This window comes from Lissotriton vulgaris, unplaced genomic scaffold (assembly GCF_964263255.1).
Source record: "Lissotriton vulgaris unplaced genomic scaffold, aLisVul1.2 SCAFFOLD_1305, whole genome shotgun sequence".
Classification (NCBI taxonomy): Eukaryota; Metazoa; Chordata; class Amphibia; order Caudata; family Salamandridae; genus Lissotriton; species Lissotriton vulgaris.
In genome coordinates, this window is record NW_028253406.1 from 242434 (window position 1) to 254824 (window position 12391).

The following is a 12391-nucleotide window of genomic DNA, read 5'->3' on the forward strand; positions in this document are numbered from 1 at the left end:
GTGAGCGCGCAGACCTCGTCAGGTCAGACCTCGTGACGTGACTCGTCGTGCCTGTGTAGAGTCATTGCCTCCTTCTTGGTGACAAAGTGTGAGAGTGTGTCGTCAGACAGTTATGATGAAAGGCAGCATGTAAGTACTTAAAGTTGTGATTTCAAACTAGTTTTAAGTTAGCCCCAACTCTGCAAGTGCCTGAGAACAGGCAGGGCGTGTAACACTTTGCTGCTGCCTTCAGGAAGCTTCCTTTACAGAAGCATGGAGGGCCCCTCCCCCGCTTCGTGAGACGGAATAATAAGGGGTTCAGAGCATGTGCTTAAGAGTCTCTGCTGGTTTGGGTACAGCCAGGGGCAGGGCTCTAAAGAGAACCAGCTTATATCAAGGGAGCATGTGCTGGACTGCCATATGCTGCGCACCCTTCCTGGACTTCACCGTCTGGTAGGTTTCCTTAAAGCACACCGCTGAGGAGAGGGCACAGCACAGCCCAGCCCATGCTGCTTCACCAAATATTATCTATTATTTCGGTACGTTCTATCCCAGTGAAAATCCAGTTAAGAGTCTGTCCAGCGAGCTCCCACGCATTCCGTGTGCTCGTTACACCGCCGTGCAGCCGAGAGGAGGCTGATGGGCGCTGACTGCTGCTCGCATGGCAATATCATTTTTATTCCTTCCTTAGCATCTAAAAGGGAGCATCGTGTTCAGGTGAGGGCGGGGCGGAAGGGGGGAGGTGAGAATCAAAGGCAGAACCTTATGTACTTGAACCAGGAGTGAGTCCGAACCATTACATGCTTGCAAAGCTGAGCTCAAAGCTCATTGGCCTCGTTGCCTTGAGGGTGGAATGCACTTTGGGCGGTAATTCCGAGTACCACCAGGCGATATGTAACTTTCAACTTTCGCTCATATAACTGTCAGTGACACAATTTTATGTGCGACACATCAGCTGCTTCTACATTTCTTGCCAAAAGCACTGTGCACTCTGGGACTTGCAGTCTTCTTTAACGGGGTGAGCCTAGGATGTACCAATTAGCACGGGACTTTTCATCTTGTGTAGTGAAGTTGGAGTTCGTGATGGCTTCGCAGACAATTTAGCAGAGTAAAGGCAGCTTTTCCATAGTGTAACTATTGTAGAAAACTTCTGTGTCGTTCAAAACCCCACATATATGTCAGTATTTCTCATTAAGCCCAGGTTTTGCAATTGCACAAGGTAGCATGTTATGATTTATTGAGCTTTCAACGCCAGTGTTGCCTCATTTTGAGAATACACCCTTTGCATATGTCTCCGAATTTCACAGCAATGTTTTTTTTATTTTCTTGCTGCTTTGGATTGCCTGCTTGAAACTTGCACTGCGGGGTTCTGCAGTATCACTGGTCCGCTCTATGTTGCATGAAATGGTCAGATAAAAATACAAATTGTTCCTTGCCTGGAGGGAATATTGCACCATGGAAGGACACCCACAGGGCTGCGGACAGCCATTCCTTTCCTATGCCTAATCAGGTAATGGTTTGCATCAAGTCCACCCCCTCAAAAAGTCCTGGTGTTTGCAAAGGCATGACTTGGCAGTGGATCTGTCGTAATATATGCTGCTGACAGCTATACTGTTGTAGATCCTACAGTATACCATGGCTTCTATTTATTTCAGAATAACCCGTGCTCATATAACAGTTTCATTAACTCGGAGCAAAATTCTGAATTGCTATTTGCGTTCAGAAAGTTCTCACGACAATTTACGCCCCGCCACTTGCAAATGTCACCGTCCGCCACTGCCCTGCGGGTATACTCAGACGTGAGTCCCTTGCTCACTTTGCCACTGGATTCAAGCAAGCCGGGCTGAAGACGGCTGGAATGCCAGAAACCGGTCCTCAGAAGCTTATTTCAGGTCCAGGGAAGACATGGCTTGGCAGTTCGGGCTGGACTGTTCCCATGAGGCACAGGGTCAGACTGATTTGCATATAGCCATGTCTGAACTGGGGTGGCAGAGTGGGCTAAAGAACGGTGATGGATTAAACCCAGATCTTTTGACTGGGTGTGAGTGTTTGATTGATTCAGATGCTCCGTCCATCACCACCCCCTTTTGTACCGCTTTTGGCCGCCATAAGTGCGGCAGGGTATACTCAGACATGAGTCCCTTGCTCACTTTGCCACTGGCTTCAAGCAAGCCGGGCTGAAGACGGCTGGAAGGCCAGAAACCGGTCCTCGGAAGCTTATTTCTGGTCTAGGGAAGACGTGGCTTGGCAGTTCAGGCTGGACTGTTCCCATGAGGCACAGGGTCAGACTGATTTGCATATAGCCATGTCTGAACTGGGGTGGCAGAGTGGGCTAAAGAATGGTGATGGATTAAACCCAGATCTTTTGACTGGGTGTGAGTGTTTGATTGATTCAGATGCTCCGTCCATCACCACCCCCTTTTGTACCGCTTTTGGCCGCCATAAGTGCGGCAGGGTATACTCAGACATGAGTCCCTTGCTCACTTTGCCACTGGCTTCAAGCAAGCCGGGCTGAAGACGGCTGGAAGGCCAGAAACCGGTCCTCGGAAGCTTATTTCTGGTCTAGGGAAGACGTGGCTTGGCAGTTCAGGCTGGACTGTTCCCATGAGGCACAGGGTCAGACTGATTTGCATATAGCCATGTCTGAACTGGGGTGGCAGAGTGGGCTAAAGAACGGTGATGGATTAAACCCAGATCTTTTGACTGGGTGTGAGTGTTTGATTGATTCAGATGTTCTGTCCATCACCACCCCCTTTTGTACCGTCCTTGTCATCAGGCCAGGGTTGTATATAAACTGATATTAGAAAAGGACTCACTGACTGTGAGCAAAACTCGTTCTGAGTCGAAACGCGTTGCTGTTTGCTGTGTATCTAAATAAAGTGCAAATTATTGGAGAATTGGTATGTAGCGGTATATTTTCGTCCTTTGCTCCAAATAATACCTTGCATTTCTCTGTACTTCTCCCACTAAAACACTTTTGCTTATATCTACCTCTGTCTGCCTCCACCCAGAGCTTATTTTTGCAAAAGAATAAGTGTGAGGTCCCAGAGATTTGCTTAGAGGCACATGATCAGTGTTATCAAATGTTAGGAGTGCCCAAGACCAAAGCTGCTTGGTTTTGGTTCCACCTCCAGCCTCTTCAATCCACCACCAGTAACAAACTCCCTACACCATTATCTCATTATTTCAGGTTCTTTTTCATCCCTGCTTCCCTTGTCACTGATTTCCCATCTTTCCATTCCTCCTTCTTTGCCCCTTTTGGGTTTTTCTCTCTGTTGCTCTGGATCAATGCCTGATACGGAACCATAAGGGCTGGTCTCCACAAATGAGTGCTGGGGGCCCCAAATGCAACCACCAGCTCAAATTAAGCACTTTCTCTAACTCACCTCTGTCTCCACCTCTTCTTTCTTTATGGCTACCTCTGTTTTCTTTTGTTAGCTTACATCTCTCCACAGTTCACCTAGGGGCATATTATCAAGGGCTGGCGATATAATTATCGCCGCTTTAGCGTCCGTTTTGGGGCGCAAAGCAGCGCTAATTATATTGCATTAGTTACGAGGACACGCTATCGCATGTTTCCTTGATTCAGCTCCCGTTTTGTTCACGCCTCGCTTTCCATCTCTAATGAGATGCAAAGTAGGCGGCCCCTGCGAAAACGAATGGGAAATGATAGCTAACTGTCCTTCTCCGTATTTGCAATATGGCCTAGGACACCCATAGCAATATTAAAAACAGCGCTAATCGCTGTTATCGCCGGTATTTTACGTCTGCTTTTCTTTTGACTACCCTATCTTTGACATGGAAGGTGGATTCAGTGCCTGAATCCACATCTCCCTATTATCAAGATTTCCCCTATCGCTGCGGGAATATCACTGGATTTATAGCGATTTTCCCGCATAACGCCGCTTTTGCTGGATTATTTATGGCCCTGGAGAAGCACGTTGTTGATACTGCGTTATCTGGGCGATAAATTCCAATGATAGGCGGCAATAAATATAATAGGGCTAAACGCCCTTTGCGATATTTATCGCCATCTGTTGCTGATATGCACCCTATTTCTATACCCCAGCTCTATTTTGCTTTTCCCTCCTCTTCACCTCTATTTCTCTACAATTCTCTTTACTCTCTATCCTTCCTCTGTACCAAACCTCCTTTCATATTTTTTCTTCACCGTAGAAATTTAATTTTCTCAACAGAGAAGTAAGTGTACATATAAAAAAGTGGAGGCATGGCAGGGAGCCAGAATGAAGGAGAACATGATCCAATTTCTCCTGATGGAATGGTGAAAATTCCAAGGACTGTGCAGTGACTTTCTGTGCTGCAGCAAGAATGGCAACCGAAAAGAGGGGTTATTTGTGATCATGAATAAGTATCGAGTTAACCAACAATTCCATGAGCTTAATGCATATGTCTCACTTTAACCCCTTCCATGCTGATGACGGCCCCCGGCCGTCATGCATCACGGTGGGCGTGTGCTGATGACGGCTGGGGGCCATGATGAACCCGCCCACTCTGTAAATCGCCCGCACAGGCGCAGAATCGCGGCCGCGCCCAAGGGGTTAATCTTTTGCACTAGCCCATTTAACGTCCACCAATGCACCCTTACCGCGGCTTTATTAAAAGAGGAGGAACAGGCGGATTAGACACGGCGGGGCGAGATTTGCTAAGATTTTGTGCCGTGTTTGCGCCACAAAAGTGACGCAAATTAGCACACATTTTTTATCCAATATACTTTCCAGCGCTAAACTTGTTTAGCGCTGGCAATAACGGAAAAGTAATGCAAAGCAGAACATAGCGCTGCTTCGCATTACTTTGCGCCATGGGGGCGTACCAAGGGTGGTGCATGGCCGTACCCATGCAACCACCCAAGGTTTCTCACCCGAAACCCAATTTACTAAATAAAGTAGATTGGGTTTAGCATGAGAAAACTGCACCCTTTTCAAATAGGTGCATGGAAGGAGAGATGCGTTCCTTTTTCCTTCCTTTACCGACTTTGCATGTGTGATTTATTTTACAGCATAGGGCCTCATTTATGAGAAGTGACGCATCGCTGTGTGAAAGCAGCGATGTGTCACTTCTCATTGCGCCCTCCTTGCGACATGAGTGATGCGTCATATTTATAATATGACGCATCATGTCGCAAGGAGTTACAGATACGTCAGTATTTCTGACGTATCTGTATGGCGCAAAAGTGATGCATTGTTGGAGTGTCACAAAAGTGACGCAACTCCAGCAATGTGTCCTTTCACATGGGGCAGGCCCCATGTGAAAGGGCCTGCCTCAGTCTTAGGCCTGCTGTGAGGCAGGCGTAAGATATTGACGCATTTGCGTCCTAGAAGTGACGCAGTGAATTCTCATAGATTTCACTGCGTCACTTCTACGACCCTTTCTTGCGTCAATACGCCCCCCTTGCATACATTATACCTGGCGCAGGTATAATGTGGCGCAAGGGTTTACAAAGTGACGCATCTACCTAGATGCGTTACTTTGTAAATATGGCGCAACAAGGCGCATTTTTTACGCCACTGGTGCGTCACAAAAAGTGACGCACCAGCGGCGTAAAAGTGACGCACAGCCTCATAAATGAGGCCCCCAGTATTTTGTACTGGAAGGCTTCCTTTCAGTACAAACCCTATGCTAGACTCACAGAGACATCCTTGCTTCATGGCGCAAAGGTGTCTCCGTGGCGCACGGCGCCTGATTTCAGCACCAGTGCTAGTGAGAGGGGAGGAGAGTGCCGTATTTTAGCAAATAGGGCATTCTCACCATCTCTCCTTTTCACGCAGTGTAGCGCAGCATTTGCGGCTGCTGCAGTGCGCTACGTGCAAAAATAGTAAATCTGCCCCTGGATTCCCTGTTGTTGCTCGACAAAGCACTAGATCCAAGCATAACAAGAAATACATTTAAAGTTAGTCCAAACGGGTTCTCAAAGAAAGTCTTGCCCATGTGCCCCAGAAATCCTTAAGATGGCGCCGGCCCTCGTAAACCCAATTTTGGCCTTGGCACCACCTGCACCAACATTCGACGACCAACAGAGAGCGCTCAAGTGAAACGCAATATAGACACGGGTGTGAAACACAACATGTGAACGCCTTTTTATCACTGGGTAAATACACAGGAAAAATGAATTCAATAGACAGCGTTCAAACTTTCCTGGATGACCCAACATTTTTCAGTCTGCAGCCATCCAACCTCCCGCCGTCAAACCCAATCTCTTTTAATCGACTCTTTGCCCTAAGTACATTGCTCTTGTGGCTGCGATCTTTAGCTCCTGCCTAAACCACATGATCACTTTTTATTTGCTGCTTTAAATTCACACGTTTTTAAACACTCCTTTTGATTGTGTTTCGATTTCTGCTCTGTTCACGGCCCATTTGTTCACCGTTCACCCTCACTGCCTGCGAGCCATTCTTCCACAGCCCATTGTTTAACCACAAATAAGGCCTCGGTGCGCAGTGCTGGCAGGGAATCAGCTGAAGCGCTAATCCATGTGGAAGAAAAGGCCTCCCCTGCCAGGCTGGAGATTAAGCCGGATGAGAGTCACTCCTCCTCGCGCAAGTGCCGCGCACCCGCAGGAGCATCGCGAGGCCGCGCCCTTAACTACATCGCCGCCAAATCCTGGAACGACCTTCCACCCTACATCAGGACCGCTCCACCCCTTCTCGAATTCCACACAAAACTGAAGACCTGGATAATCGACTAGGAGTCCGATCGGCCTACTCACCCACTCCAGCGCCTGGATAGCCCTCGGGTGACAAGCGCGCTCTACAAATCCCTTTAACATAACATAAGGTATTACACAGCTAAAGGACTGTGAACATTTCAGCATTGTCCTTTTCATGCTCCATGAATGACCTTTGTTTTCTTGCCTAAACACCCAAATGTCAGGTGGTCTGTAAGAGGACGTTGGATCGTGTGACCTTTCACCAAACCTGTGTCATTGTGCTGAGTGGGGCTAGTGTTTTTGTTACAGTCTGTGTGTTACCTTTATTAAGCATGGGTATGAGTAAGTATATAAGTATATATATATATATATATATATATATATATATATAGATATATACTTGTGAACAAGCTTTGTGGAAAGCGAAACGCGTAATGGCAGCTGGCTTGCTGGAGGAAATAAAGCACCTTGATTAAGCACGAAAAAACGGGTCTGCTCTTTCGTCATTTGAGATTGGGCTGGGGCGGCTGCCTCAAGTCGTTTGGCGAATTTACCTGCATATATATATATATATATATATATATATATATATATATATATATATATATATGTGTGTGTGTGTGTGGGTGGGTGGGTGTGTGTGTGTGTGTGTGTGTATATATATATAGACAGACAGACAGACAGACAGACAGACAGACAGACAGACAGACAGACAGACAGACAGACAGACAGACAGACAGACAGACAGATAGACAGATAGACAGATAGATAGATAGATAGATAGATAGATAGATAGATAGATAGATAGATAGATAGATAGATAGATAGATAGATAGATATAAAGGGAGGTAGGGTAATTTTAGTGTTTAGGGGTGGGTAGTGATAAAGTGAGGTAAGGGGTAAATGAAAAACCTCAGGAGTTTGGGGAGGTTCAGCCAAAAAGAAAAGCATTTAAATGAAACATATGTATATATTACCTACTGGCGGTCGCCAGTAGGTATATATAGTTAGGACCTAGACCTAGTTACCATAGGAAATCCCCAGCATTCTATTGGGAATAATTTTGGCGCTGATTGAGGAATCTGCGTGTAATTTCCCTTAAAGTTGCTTCGCTCCGCTCCTTCCCTGAAAGTTTTGGGGGAATTCGTCAAGCGGGGGCCGAGAAAAAAGGGGGGTTCCAAAACGTGTTTTCCTCATGTTAATTTCCATAGGGACCTCTATATTTGGTGAAAATCCCTCCAGTAGTTGTTGAGAAAATTGAATTTGAGCAAATTATATATCTATATGCGCTCACCGTAGGCGCACCGTACGCGTACCGTACGCGTACGTGCGCGAGCGAGTTTCTGATTGGCTGGCAGTCGACTGTCAACATTCCAAACTGTCCAAACCAGGAAGTGTTGGCCACCATCTTGTTTTTCAGGAGAACTGAGGCACAAGAGAGCCCAAAACAAGAGTGGAAAACACAAAAATGGGGCAGGGTAGAGGCCCCCCAACCCTCTAGCCCTTCTCAGGGGTCCCAAAAGGACCCCCAAGGGCAAAAAAAAAGCGGGGTACGTGCACCATACGCGTACCGTGCGCGTACCCCGCGATTTAAAAAACAAAACTTTTTTTGCACTTGGTGGTCCTTCTGGTCCATCATGTCATGGTCAGTGACATCACTGATGACATCTCAAATGACATCACTGATGACATCTCATTTGACATCACTGATCACTGATGTCATCAGTGATGTCATTTGAGATGTCATCAGTGATCTATGCATCTCACCCATACTACTACTAACTAGTGGTAACGGGATCTTTTCCAAATTAGTAGTAGTTATCTGTTATATGCAAACCGCTTCTACATGACTGATAAATGAACAGCGTATATTATGATAATCAACGAGACCCGATCAAAATTAGCAATAATTACGTGTTACATGCAAACCGTTTTTACACGACTCCTAAATGAACAGCATAGGTAATAATAAACAACAGGCAATGTGGCGCATATGTCTTCATAACACGGGGAGATGTATAATGGCGCCGTAGTGTATGGTTGCTAGGTAGCAGATCGAAAAACGCGTCATCACGTAAAGTTGCCTGGCAACGTGACAGCATGGACGTCAATCTACGTCCTCGCGCAAAATGCAATTAGCGTCTCGTGAGTTTTTGCCTATTGAGGCGAAAGAAGCAGATTAGTGCGGAACCCGCTGCCATTACGGATCTATCAGGGAGCGGATCTCTGCTGAGAAGTTTGAAAAACTGGATTGATTTTGTATCCCGAGGTAAGATGCTCGGAGAGTTTCTCTTCATCGCCCAGTATCTAACGTGATGAGAACTAATAATGAAACGCTTACCAACCCTACCCCTTATTGTTTGTAGGTCGCATAATTGAAGTGACTACGAGTAGTCCGTTTAAGCCACTACAACATTGTGGGACTTATAATACCTGTCTGTCTGAATAATTCTAGACAGTACTTGGGTAAGTGTGTTGTTAGTTATTGATAATAAACGTGTGTTAACTTAAAATAGTCCCTGAAGGGCGATATACTAATAGTTTCACACGCTCTCGAAATTTCAGATTTGATTAAATCTATCTACACCACTGCATCCCTGGTCCAAGTTTAGAAAGATCATTTTGTGGTGAGTGTATATGTGAATGATTAATTCTCACTCACGTTTTAATGTAAATCTGCAAATCCACCCTGATAGTTTATTCTTCTGACCCTTTAGGCGCTACACCTCTATCCTATGTCCTGAAGAAGACCTGACCTAGACCCACAACTAAGGCGTCCAGAGGGTCGAAACGTCGACGCTTTTTACTGAGGGTAGCAGTATAGTACTTCCAGTTTTAAAATAATCCAATTAAAAACTAAACCACTGGAATGTAAATAGATGAATGTTAAAACTGGCCGACAACATTTGGTTTTTCCCTTTTCTATATATTTGTTCACAGATTCACTGTCTAATAAGTACACTTTGAATGTCATTTTTTGCATGTTATGTCACACTTTAATCACTTGTCTTTCTTAATGCGCCGTTGTATTATATTATTGATGAAATACATAGAAATGAAGTGTCTTTCATGTATGGATTGGGTATATATTTATCAATGAATAACTAATTGATGAATTAAAAACGGATGTTTACCCAGAAGAATAGACTATGGATTTGCATTGTCTATCGATTTAAGCAGAATTTTAATTTTTTTTAGTTTGAAGCCGACAGAACCATTGTTGATATTACATTGTATTGTCCAGGTTCTGAGGGATACTGGGTCACTCCATGGTGATTTGCATCATTATATAGAGACTCAATGGCACCGAGGCGACCGGCTTGGCAACTTCCCCCTAAAGACTTAATAAGCAAGTTCCAAGATACATACAATACAATACAAGAAAACATATAAAGCACACAGCTGCCAAAACAGGTGTCCTGGTGGCAGAGCAAGAAAGAGAACCCAACAGAACCCTCAGTTATTAAATAACCAGGTATTTAAATGTTGCCTAAACTGGTACTCATTGGAAATCTAGCGAAGGAACAAAGGGGACTCATTCCAGGCCTTAGCGGCCAGATGGGTAAAAGAGCGACCACCCTTCGTCATACGTAGAAAGAGCTGTGACCCTGGAACAAGGGGCTTGAGGGACCCACTGCACTCCTGCTATGCCCAATAAGTGACCAATGCTGAACCATTGTGGCAGAGGTACCTTTAGAACTGATGAGTACCGCAGCTGGTGCCTGCTAGTCAAGGGTGACCAATGCCACCGTGGCAGCATCTCCTTTGCCAGAGTCATTTCCCCTTCTTTACTGATACTCTGACAGGCTTTCTGGGAGCCTGGACATTCGGGCTAAGGCAGAACTATCCATATAAAATCCAAAGGTACAAAAATCTGGGAAAAATAGTAATTATGTCCACAATCTGCATACAACTAAGAAATCGGTTGGGAACTGAGAAATGTGTGTTTTTTCTGGAGAAAAGTCTTCAGTAGGTCTTTAGCCATGGGGCACCAAAGGAGATCAGAAGAGAAACACTAACACAGATGCAACATGACAAGAGGCAGAGGCTGTGTTCCAAGGAACAGGGGAGAGAGAGAGAGAGAGAGAGAGAGAGAGAGAGAGAGAGAGAGAGAGAGAGAGAGAGAGAGAGAGAGAAGAGAGAGAGAGAGAGAGAGAGAGAGAGAGAACAAGAAGGAGACTGAGAAAGAGAATTAATCAGACTGAGAAAAAGAATGAATCGAAGTGGGCATGGCTGGTGAATTTTAATAATAGAATACGTCATTAACGTATTTATATGCGCATAGAACAGTTGTCATCCTAATTCGGGAAATCTTTCTTAAAACTTTCAAATACCATGTTAAGAAATTATGACTGTTGACACCTGTCTGTCAGAATGGCTATGTGATGCAATGTATTGAACTGAAACAAACTATTGCTTACAGTTCAGGAGACATATTTTTGGATGCCATCTGTTGTGTGCTTTATATAGTCATTCCTGGCACACTTCTTGTTCATGCCTGTCTCAGTGGATTCTGTGACTTGCCTGTGGCCCCATCCATCAGTGCGCTTCTCTCCATGTTGCCTTGCCACAGTAACATGCTGCACACCTTCTTCCTGCCTCCCCTCCACTCACTGTGCTTCATTTTCCCCACACCCTAGTCGCTCCCACCACCACTGCCTTTAAATGTATTCCTTGTCTTTTTCTCTCTTTCCCCTTCTCCGGAAACAGATCTATTCTTTTCTCGCCCTCTGTGTGCCACCAAGCATCTCTCTATTCTCTTCTCTCTCTTTCACTGAGGTCGCCTACACTGTGTGTGCCCCTCTCTCTTCCATAGACTATCACCTTCTCCCTCTTATGTTACCAAGACTTAATATAGCGCAATGAATCACACCCGAAGGGTTATCTCGGCGCTGAAGAGCAGACCCACAGGAAGGAGGAAGAGAAGTCGTGCTGTCAAAAGAGACCACTTTTGAGTAGCTGTTTGAAACAAACAACTCTTGCCATCTGCTAGAGTGCCCTCTCCTCCCGGGTGTGCTCTTCTTCCCTCCATATTCTCAGCCCCCTCCTTTTCCCCACTGTGCCCTGTCATGCCTTGTCATAGTTTTCAATTTTTATGTCTTTTTAAAAGCCCTCTAGATCATGCCGTTGCACAGGACATATATCATTATTCATTTGCAATAGCTGATGCATTTATTTCCATTACTGTATAAAAATGTAAATTACATGAAGTACATTTATCATATGTTTGGATAGTGGGCTTCTAGTTCATATATTATGGGATTCTGATAAATAGATGTGCTTAGGAGGAAGCAGAATAGATTTCGGGCCTGATTTATGAAAATTGGGGCATCGCTGAGATAAAACAGCGATGCAACAGATCTCACTGCACCCTCCTTGCGACTCGATGGATGCGTCATATTTAAAGTACGGCACTCCATGACAGATACGTCAGGAATCCTGACGTATCTGTTGCCGCAAAAGTTACGCATTGCTGGAGTTGCGTAGCAAGCATGACGCAACTCCAGCAATGCATGAGGCAGGCCTATACATATAGCACTGCGTCACCCTTATGCCTGCTAGGAGGCAGGCGTAAGGTTTTGATGCAGTGGCGTCCTAGAAGTGGCGCAGTGAAATCTGATAGCTTTTACTGTGCCACTCTTGCGAAGGTTTGTGGCGTGGGAACGCCCACCCTGCATACATTGTACCCGGCACAGGTATAATGTGACGCAGGGCTCTACAAGGTGATGCATCTGCCTAGATGCATCA